Source organism: Lagenorhynchus albirostris, chromosome 4 (genome assembly GCF_949774975.1).
Source record: "Lagenorhynchus albirostris chromosome 4, mLagAlb1.1, whole genome shotgun sequence".
In the NCBI taxonomy this organism is placed as follows: Eukaryota; Metazoa; Chordata; class Mammalia; order Artiodactyla; family Delphinidae; genus Lagenorhynchus; species Lagenorhynchus albirostris.
The window spans coordinates 69,991,677-70,002,719 of NC_083098.1; positions in this window are offsets into that span (position 1 = coordinate 69,991,677).

Consider the following 11,043-nt stretch of genomic DNA (forward strand, 5'->3'; position numbering starts at 1 on the left):
TTAGGGAGTTTTCTAAATTCATTCATTTACATGTAGCTGCCCAGTTTTCCCAGCACAAATTATTGAAGAGGCTGTCTTTTCTCCATTGCATAGCCTTGCCTCCATTGTCATAGATTAGTTGACCATAGGTGTGTGGGTTTATCTCTGGACTTTCTATCCTGTTCCATTGATCTCTATTTCTGTTTTTGTGCCAGTACCATACTGTCTTGATTACTGTAGCTTTATAGTATAGTCTGAAGTCAGGGAGCCTGATTCCTCCAGCTCCATTTTTCTTTCTCAAGATTGCTTTGGTATTCGGGATCTTTTGTGTTTCCATACAAATTGTGAAATTTTTTGTTCTAGTTCTGTGAAAAATGCCAGTGGTAGTTTGATAGGGATTGTGTTGAATATGTAGATTGCTTTGGGTAGTAGAGTCATTTTCACAATGTTGATTCTTCCAATCCAAGAACATGGTATATCACTCCATCTATTTGTATCATCTTTCATTTCTTCCATCAATGTCTTATAATTTTCTGCATGCAGGTCTTTTGTCTCCTTAGATAGGTTTATACCTAGATATTTTATTCTTTTTGTTGCAATGGTAAATGGGAGTGCTTTCTTAATTTCACTTTCAGATTTTTCATCATTAGTGTATAGGAATGCTAGAGATTTCTGTGCATTAATTTTGTATCCTGCTACTTTACCAAATTCATTGATTAGTTCTAGTAGTTTTCTGGTAGCATCTTTAGAATTCTCTATGTATAGTATCATGTCATCTGCAAACAGTGACAGCTTTACTTCTTCTTTTCCTATTTGGATTCCTTTTATTTATTTTTCTTCTCTGATTGCTGTGGCTAAAACTTCAAAAACTGTGTTGCATCATAGTGGTCAGAGTGCACAACCTTGTCTTTTTCCTGATCTTAGTGGAAATGGTTTCAGTTTTTCACCATAGAGGATATTGTTGGCTGTGGGTTTGTCATATATGGCCTTTATTATGTTGAGGAAAGTTCCCTCTATGCCTACTTTCTGGACGGTTTTTATCATAAATGGGTGTTGAATTTTGTCAGAAGCTTTCTCTGCATCCATTGAGATGATCGTATGGTTTTTCTCCTTCAATTTGTTAATATGGTGTATCACATTGATTGATTTGCGTATATTGAAGAATCCTTGCATTCCTGGGATAAACCCCACTTGATCATGGTTTATGATCCTTGTAATGTGCTGTTGGATTCTGTTTGCTAGTATTTTGTTTAGGATTTTTGCATCTATGTTCATAAGTGGTATTGGCCTGTAGTTTTCTTTCTTTGTGACATCTTTGTCTGGTTTTCATATCAGAGTGAGGGTGGCCTCGTAGAATGAGTTTGGGAATGTTCCTCCCTCTGCTGTATTTTGCAGGAGTTTGAGAAGGATAGGTGTGAGCTCTTTTCTAAATATTTTGTAGATTTCGCCTGTGAAGCCATCTAGTCCTGGGCTTTTGTTTGCTTGAAGCTTTTTAATCACAGTTTCAATTTCAGTGCTTGTGATTGGTCTGTTCATATTTTCTATTTCTTCCTGGTTCAGTCTCGGAAGGTTGTGCATTTCTAAGAATTTGTCCATTTCTTCCAGGTTGTCCATTTTATTGGCATACAGTTGCTTGTAGTAATCTCTTATGATCCTTTGTATTTCTGCAGTTTTAGTTGTTACTACTCCTTTTTCATTTCTAATTCTATTGATTTGAGTCTTCTCCCTTTTTCTTTTTGATGAGTCTGGCTAATGGTTTATCAAGCTTGTTTATCTTGTCACAGAACCAGCTTTTAGTTTTATTGATGTTTGCTATTGTTTCCTTCATTCTTTTTGATTTATTTCTTATCTGATATTTATGATTTCTTTCCTTCTGCTAACTTTGGGGTTATTTTATTCTTCTTTCTCTAATTGCTTTAGGTGTAAGGTGAGGTTGTTTATTTGAGATGTTTCTTGTTTCCTAAGGTACGTTTTTATTGCTGAAAACTTCTCTCAAAAAACTGTTTTTGCTGCACCTCATAGGTTTTGGGTCATCGTGTTTTCACTGTTATTTTTTTCTAGGTTTTTTTTAATTTCCTCTTTGATTTCTTCAGTGATCTCTTGGTTATTAAGTAGTGTATTGTTTAGCCTCCATATGTTTGTATTTTTTATAGATTTTTTCCTGGAATTGATATTTGGTCTCAAAGCATTGTGGTCAGAAAAGATACTTGATGCAATTTCAATTTTCTTAAATTTACCAAGGCTTGATTTGTGACACAAGATATGATCTATCCTGGAGAGTGTTCCATGAGCACTTGATAAGAAAGTGTATTCTGTTGTTTTTGGATGGAATGTCCTATAAATATCAATTAAGTCCCTCATGTTTAATGTATAATTTAAAGCTTGTGTTTCCTTTTTTATTTTCATTTTGGATGATCTGTCCATTGGTTAAAGTGGTGCGTTAAAGTCCCTTACTATGATTGTGTTACTGTCAATTTCCCCTTTTATGGCTGTTAGTATTTGCCTTATGCATTGAGGTTCTCCTATGTTGGGTGCATCAATATTTACAATTTTTATATCTTCTTCTTGGATCGATCCCTTGATCATTATGTAGTGTCCTTCTTTGTCTCTTGTAATAGTCTTTATTTTAAAGTCTATTTGTGTGATATGAGAATTGCCACTCCAGCTTTCTTTTGATTTCCATTTGCATGGAATATCTTTTTCCATCCCCTCACTTTCAGTCTGTATGTGTCCCTAGGTCTGAAGTGGGTCTCTTGTAGACAATGTTTATATGGGTCTTGTTTTTGTGTCCATTCAACCAGTCTCTGCCTTTTGTTTGGAGTATTTAATCCATTTACATTTAAGGTAATTATCTTTATGTATGTTCCTATTACCATTTTCTTAATTGTTTTGGGTTTGTTTTTGTAGGTCTTTTCCTTCTCTTGTGTTTCCTGCCTAGAGAAGTTCCTTTGGCATTTGTTGTAAAGCTGGTTTGGTGGTGCTGAATTCTCTCAGCTTTTGCTTGTCTGTAAAGGTTTTAATTTCTCCATCCAATCTGAATGAGGTCCTTGCTGGGTCGAGTAATCTTGGTTGTAGGTTTTTCTTCTTCATCACTTTAAATATGTCCTGCCACTGCCTTCTGGCTTTCAGAGTTTCTGCTGAAAGTTCAGCTGTTAACCTTATGGGGATTCCTATCTATGTTATTTGTTTTTTTTTTCCCTTGCTGCTTTTAATATTTTTTCTTTGTATTTAATTTTTGATAGTTTGATTAATATCTGTCTTGGCATGTTTCTCTTTGGATTTATCCTGTATGGGACTCTCTGTGCTTCCTGGACTTGATTAAGTATTTCCTTTCCCATATTAGGGAAATTTTCAACTATAATCTCTTCAAATATTTTCTCAGTCCCTTCTGGGACCCCTATAATTCGAATGTTGGTGTGTTTAATGTTGTCCCAGAGGTCTCTGAGACTGTCTTCAGTTCTTTTCATTCTTTTCTCTTTATTCTGCTCTGCAGTAATTATTTCCACTATTTTATCTTCCAGGTCACTTATCCATTCTTCTGCCTCAGTTATTCTGCTATTGATCCCTTCTAGAGAATTTTTAATTCATTTATTGTGTTGTTCATCATTGTTTGTTTGCTCTTTAGTTCTTCTAGGTCCTTGTTAAACATTCTTGTATTTTCTCCATTCTATATCCAAGATTTTGGGTCATCTTTACTATCATTTTGCTGAATTCTTTTTCAGGTAGATTGCCTATTTCCTCTGCATTTATTAGGTGTGATGGGTTTTTATCTTGCTCCTTCATCTGCTGTGTGTTTCTGTGTCTTCTCATTTTGCTTAACTTACTGTGTTTGGAGTCTCCTTTACACAGGCTGAAGGTTCTTAGTTCCCGTTGTTTTTGGTGTCTGTCCCCAGTGGCTGAAGTTTGTTCAGTGGGTTGTGTAGGCTTCCTGGTGGAGGGGACTAGTGCCTGTTTTCTGGTGGATGAGGCTGGATCTTGTCTTTCTGGTAGGCAGGTCCACGTCTGGTGGTGTGTTTTGGGCTGTGGCCTTATTATGATTTTAGCCCTCCTCTCTGCTAATGGGTGGGGTTGTGTTCCTGTGTTGCTAGTTTTTTGGCATAGGGTGTCCAGCACTGTAGTTGGCTGGTCATTGAGTGAAGCTGGGTTTTGGCATTGAGATGGAGATCTCTGGGAGATTTTCGCCATTTGTGGCCATTATGTGGAGCTGAGAGGTCTCTTGTGGACCAGTGTCCTGAAGTTGGCTCTCCCACCTTGGAGGCACAGCCCTGATGCCTGGCTGGAGAAACAAGAGCCTTTCATCCACGCAGCTCAGAATAAAAGGGAGAAAAAATAGAAAGAAAGAAAGAGAGAAAGAAAGAGAGAGAGAGAGAGAGAGAGAGAGAGAGAGAGAGAGAGAGAGAGAGAGAGAGAGAGAGAGAGAGAGGGAGGGAGGGAGGGAGGGAGGGAGGGAGGGAGGGAGGGAGGGAGGGAGGAAGAAAGAAAGGGAACGAAAGAAAGAAAAAAGAAAGAAAGAAGATAAAATAAAATAAAGTTATTAAAATAGAAAAGAATTATTAAGAAATAAATTTTAAAAAGAAAAATAATCTGATGGACAGAACCCTAGGACAAATGGTTAAAAGCAAAGCTATACAGACAAAATCACACACAGAAGCATACACATACACACTCACAGAAAGAGAAAAAGGGAAAAAAATATATATATATATATATATTTGCTCCCGAAGTCCACCTTCTCAATTTGAGATGATTCGTTGTCTATTCAGTCATTCCACAGATGCAGGGTACATCAAATTGATTGTGGAGATTTAATCCACTGCTCCTGAGGATGCTGGGAGAAATTTCCCTTTCTCTTCTTTGTTAGCACACCTCCTGGTGCTCAGTTTTGGATTTGGACCTGCCTCTGCGTGTAGGTCGCCTGAGGGCGTCTGTTCTTTGCTCAGACAGGACGGGGTTAAAGGAGCAGCTGATTCAGGGGCTCTGGCTCACTTAGGTCGGGGGGAGGGAGTGGTAAGGATGCGGGGCAAGCCTGCGGCGACAGAGGCCAGCATGACTTTGCAACAGCCTGAGGTGCACCGTGCGTTCTCCTGGGGAAGTTGTCCCTGGATCACGGTACCCTGGTAGTGGCAGGCTGCACAGGCTCCCGGGAGGGGAGGTGTGGACAGTGACTTGTGCTTGCACACAGGCTTTTTGGTGGTGGCAGTAGCAGCCTTAGCGTCTCATGCCCGTCTCTGGGGTCTGCACTGATAGCCGCGGCTCCTGCCCATCTCTGGAGCTCCCCTAATTTGTGCTCTTAATCCCCTCTCCTCGCGCACCAGGAAACAAAGAAGTAAGAAAAAGTCTCTTGTCTCTTTGGCAGCTCCAAACCTTTTCCTGGACTCCCTCCCGGCTAGCTGCAGCACACTCGCCCCGTTCAGGCTGTGTTCACTCCGCCAACCCCAGTCCTCTCCCTGCGCTCCAACCAAAGCCCGAGCCTCAGCTCCCAGACCCGCCCACCTCGGCGGGTGAGAAGACAAGTCTCTTGGGCTGGTGAGTGCTGGTCGGCACCGATCCTCTGTGCGGGAATCTCTCCGCTTTGCCCTCCGCACCCCTGTTGCTGTGCTCTCCTCCATGACCCCAAATCTTACCCCCTGTGCCACCTGCAGCCTCCGCCCGCAAAGGGGCCTCCTAGTGTGTGGAAACCTTTCCTCCTTCACAGCTCCCTCCCAGTGGGGTAGGTCCCGTCTGTATTCTTTTGTCTCTGTTTTTTCTTTTGCCCTACCCAGGTACGTGGGGAGTTCCTTGCCTTTTGGGAGGTCTGAGGTCTTCTGCCAGCGTTCAGTAGGGATTCTGTAGGAGCTGTTCCTCATGTAGATGTATTTCTGATATATTCGTGGGGAGGAAGGTGATCTCCGCGTCTTGCTCTTCCGTAATCTTGAAGTTCCTCTCGGCTGTTTAAATAGATTAAAAGGAGTTGGTTATTTTAAAGGCAATTTACTTACAAATAATTTAAATTACGATTGTGATGGCTCCATCATCTGTATTGTGTTTTGTTAGACTCTGTTTTTTTATTAACTCAAAATAACCGATGTAATATTCTCTATGCAGGAAAATACTAGCCATGCATTTTCTAAAGCAGGCTTTGGGAAATAAGTTAGAAAATAAAATAAAATTTTAACACCTTTATGTTTAAGATTCAGTTACAACTGTATTTTTCTCACCACAAACAAAAACAAAAGAAGAGTCCATTTCATCTACATTTTACATAATCTTCATAATAATCCTCAACATGGGCTTTCTATCAGAATATGAGTTTCTATTTTGGAAAATCAGAGTAACCAAATGACAGCTGGTTGACTTTTCATGTGAATTTGTCACGTACCATCAAATTATTTTCTTCCACTGACTTGCTCATTCATTTTATTGAAAGTATTGTAATTTCTGAAATTGTCACAATTGGGCCTGCAATCATTATGATGAAATACCTCCTGGTTGTGTATATTAAAAGCCTCATCAAAAACTAAGAAAAATATTAAGGAGAAAGAAGACCAATCAGCAATTAGAAGCTATTAATGCTGAAATTATCACCAGTATGTTGGTAAAGGAACTGAGATTAGCTAACCCCAAATTTCAAAAGATATTTATTTCCCCTAAGCACTGTTACCAAGTTTAAAAATAAATGTACCTAATTATTAAATAATTTGTGTCAAGAAGTTTCATAAATAAAGGGCAAATGTTTTCACTATTCTTACTTATTAGAAAGAATATATTAATTAAATTATTTGTCTGGGATTTAAAATTTTAGCAGAAAACCAAAATCAAAGGAATGAAAAAACATATATTGCATTACAGCTACTAATTTAAGGTCTGTCAATAATTTCAGCACCCATTTTTAAAAAAGCTATATATCCCAGTCACTTTATTTTTTTCCTTTTTGAGACATGGGGACAAGTATTTAATCTGATTTTTTGCACTTTTACTTTTCCATTAAGCATACTTATTTTCTAGTTGACACAATTTTTGTTGTTACTAGAATTCACATTTTCAATTTTAATACTTGTCACTGCCAGGCATTTCACCTATAACAGACTAACCATATGTGTGTGAGTATTTTATCCTTATATTAAATAAAAATAATTTTCACAATAATCTTTCTGCTGAGCACACTCTGAACATAAACTTCCTGAAGACTTCCTCAGATAGAATATGACAGATTTAGAAAAAATATGAAGAGTACTTCTATTTGTTTAGTCAAAAATATTCCCCTTCAGTATATTTTAAAAAATCAATTGAACTGAAAGTTTATGTAAAATTACTTTACGTTGCTGCTATACAGAAAATGCTAGCTTTATTGTTATTATGCATAGAAACCATATAACTTATAACAATCAGTTCTATTTGATATAATTTATAAAGTGTGTTTGTGTGTGAGTGTGTCTGTATACACCCTTATTTTTGGAGCACACTTATTTGTGGAGCAGTTGCTAAGGAGATATACACATGCATAAATAAGGAAATACACCCTTGTTTTAGCACATTTATTTGTGGAGCAGTTGCTAAGAGATACACACATGCATAAATGAGTGTATCTAAGGAGATACACACATGCATAAATGAAATATTCCCTCATACCTTAGCAATGTGGAAGAAAGCAAGATCCATTAGCACTAAGTTAATCTGAGCAGGGGAGGAGCTGTAAGACTGGGAAATATTTGTCTCAGTAAAGTGGCTGTGTTGGAATTTAGATCAACCAAACAATTTATGTTTGCTTATTAAATATATTATATATCTCAAAGAATAGTAGAAAATAAGTTTAGGTAGATATAGATGAGTAGATTTTTCAAGCCTGAAAGCTGGAAGAGATTTCAAGGTGATAGAAAAATCACTAGTGAAAATACAACACTGGATAACTCTGATACTAACTTGCCAATATTTATAGTGAACAAGGGAATTTTTTTAATCACACTTTTTATTTTATATTGGAATATAGCTGATTAACAATGTTATGATAGTTTCAGGTGCACAGAAAAGTGACTCAGCCATACATATACATGTATCCATTCTCCCTTCAAACTCCCCTTCCATCCAGGCTACCACATAACATTGTACCCCTGTGCTATATAGTAGGTCCTTGGTTATCCATTTAAATATGGCAGTGTATACATGTCAGTCTCAAACTTCCTAACTATCCCTTCCTCCCACCCTTCCCCCCTGGTAACCATAAGTTTGTTCTCTTAGTCTGTGAATCTGTTTCTGTTTTGTAAATAAGTTCATTTGTATCATTTCTTTTTAGATTCTTCATATAAGTGATACCATACGATATTTCTCTCTCTCTCTCTCTCTCTCTCTCTCTCTCTCTCTGACTTAATTTCACTCAGTATGACATTCTCTAGGTCCATCCATGTTGATGCAAATGGCATTATTTCATTCTCTTTGATGACTGAGTAATATTCCATTGTATATATGTACCACATCTTCTTTATCCATTGCACTGTCAATGGACATCTAGGTTGCTTCCATGTCTTGGATATTGTAAACAATGCTTCAGTGAACATTGGGGTGTATGTATCCTTTTGGACCATGTTTTTCTCCAGATATATGCCCAGTAGTGGGACAAAGAAATTTAACTAGATGTTAGCAGTTGGTAATTAAGAATCTAATATCATTGATATGTCTGATATAAGCACAAACATTTTTATCTGTCCTACTCTTTAACTAGATGGTATAAAATGCCAGGATACAAAATGAGCATTTCTTCATAAAAGCAGGTCATCCCCAGGTACTTAAATTTTCAGTAAACACCAAATTACTTTTAAGAAAATATACAAGTGGATAAAGAAGATGTGGTACATATACACAATGGAATATTACTCATCCATTAAAAGGAAAGAAATTGGGTCATTTGTAGAGATGTGGATGGACTTGGAGACTGTCATACAGACCAAAGTAAGTCAGAAAGAGAAAAATATCGTATATTAACACATATATGTGGAATCTAGAAAAATGGTACAGATGAACCTGTTTGCAAAGCAGAAATAGACACAGACATAGAGAACAAATGTACGGACACCAAGAGGGGAAAGGATGGGTGGGATGAATTGGGAGATTGGGATTGACATGTATACACTGCTATGTATGTAATAGATAACTAGTGAGAGCCTGCTGTATAGCATGGGGAATTCTACTTGATGCTCTGTGGTGACCTAGATGGGAGGGAAATCCAGAAGGGAGGGGGTATGTGTATGTATATGTCTGATTCACTTTGCTGTACAGCAGAAACTAGCACAACATTGTGAAGCAGGTATACCCCAATTAAAATACACACACACACACACACACACACACACACACACACACACACACACACATATATATATACAAGTGAAAACAAAAAACTAGCAATCATGCATAGTAGATGAAAAATCACTAAAGAATGACTTGAACCATTTTGGATTAATTTCTGTCATTTATAAATCTCCCTTTTTTCTCAAATCATTATTATAATATTTATCTCAGTATTTATTTTACAGTCTTCTGTTGTATATCTCAGTTTATTTTCACAAATTTTATATTAAAAAATAAACAATGTTATTGAATTTATTTATGTATGTATTTTCTTAGCCCATTCAGGCTGCTATAACAAAATTCCATAGACTAGGTGGCTTATACACACTAAAAATGTATTTCTCAAAGTTAGTCTAGAAGTTTAAGAACAGGGTGCCAACATGATTGGGTCTTACTGAAGACCTTTTCTGGGTGGCAAACTTTGCGGTACGCAGGCCTCTCACTGCTGTGGCCTCTCCCCTTGCGGGGCACAGGCTCCGGACGCGCAGGCCCAGCGGCCATGGCTCACGGGCCCAGCCGCTCCGCGGCATGTGGGATCCTCCCGGACCGCGGCACGAACCCGCGTCCCCTCTATCGGCAGGCGGACCCTCAACCACTGCGCCACCAGGGAGGCCCAAGCCTGTTTTATAAGGGCACTAATTTCATTCATGAAGGCTCCTTCCTCATGACCTACCCAGCTCCCAAAGGCCCCACCTTCTACTACCATCACCTTAAGGGTTAGGATTCAACACATGAGTTTTGGGGGTACACAAACACTCATAACATTCATATACTCATCTGTTGACATTGGCCAGAATATTCTTGTCTGGACTACTTAGTCAGTTGGTATGTTGTTTTAGTCTAACAAACACACTTGGATTTGGGGTAAAATTGATGTAAAAAATTGTGACAATTAAATACACTTCACTGAGCTATCAAACCCATTTCTGATCAGCTAGATCTGTGTTGCTCACTGAATATGCAATAGAAAGGAAACTACTGGATGTGGATTAAAATTGTTAGCATCTTTTTTGGATAATATAATTTGGTAAGCAGTTCTAAAAGCTACTTGGAAAATCATTAGAATCAAGAATTGAATAGCAAATACCTTAACTTTATGGACAATCAATTCAGTAGTCATATTATTGACCAAAAGAGTATCTGTGAAAGAGAATGTAAATATATTAACTTTTAAAAATCTCACAGTTATTTTTAAAAACGATAATCCCTCACTAGCTTTAGACCAGAAACAGAACACTCATTTATTTATTTTGCTTTTGCAATGGCTTCTCTTGCCATAGAATATTTTTTTAATTGAAGTATAGTTGATTTACAATGTTGTGTTAATTATTGCTGTACAGCAAAGTGATTCAGTTATACATATTCTTTTTTTAAATATTCTTTTCCATTATGGTTTATCACGGGATATTGAATACAGTTCTCTGTGCTGTATAGTAGGACCTTATCGTTTATCCATTCTGTATATAAAAGCTTACATCTGCTAACCCCAACCTCCCACTCCATCCCTTCTCCCTTGGCAACCACCAATCTGAGGAACACTCATTTATGAATGAGACGGTATGTGTTAGACGACTGAACCATTCTGCAATCCTAAATGCATGTGATTCTTTTCAAGGCATTTTAGGATTTATCTCCATATTACTACGTAGTGATGTTAACTTTATAATGGCTTACACTTATTGCTAAATTTTAGGCTAAAAATGATATAAGATTTTTAGGTTCAACTATCTATTTGCATAATTA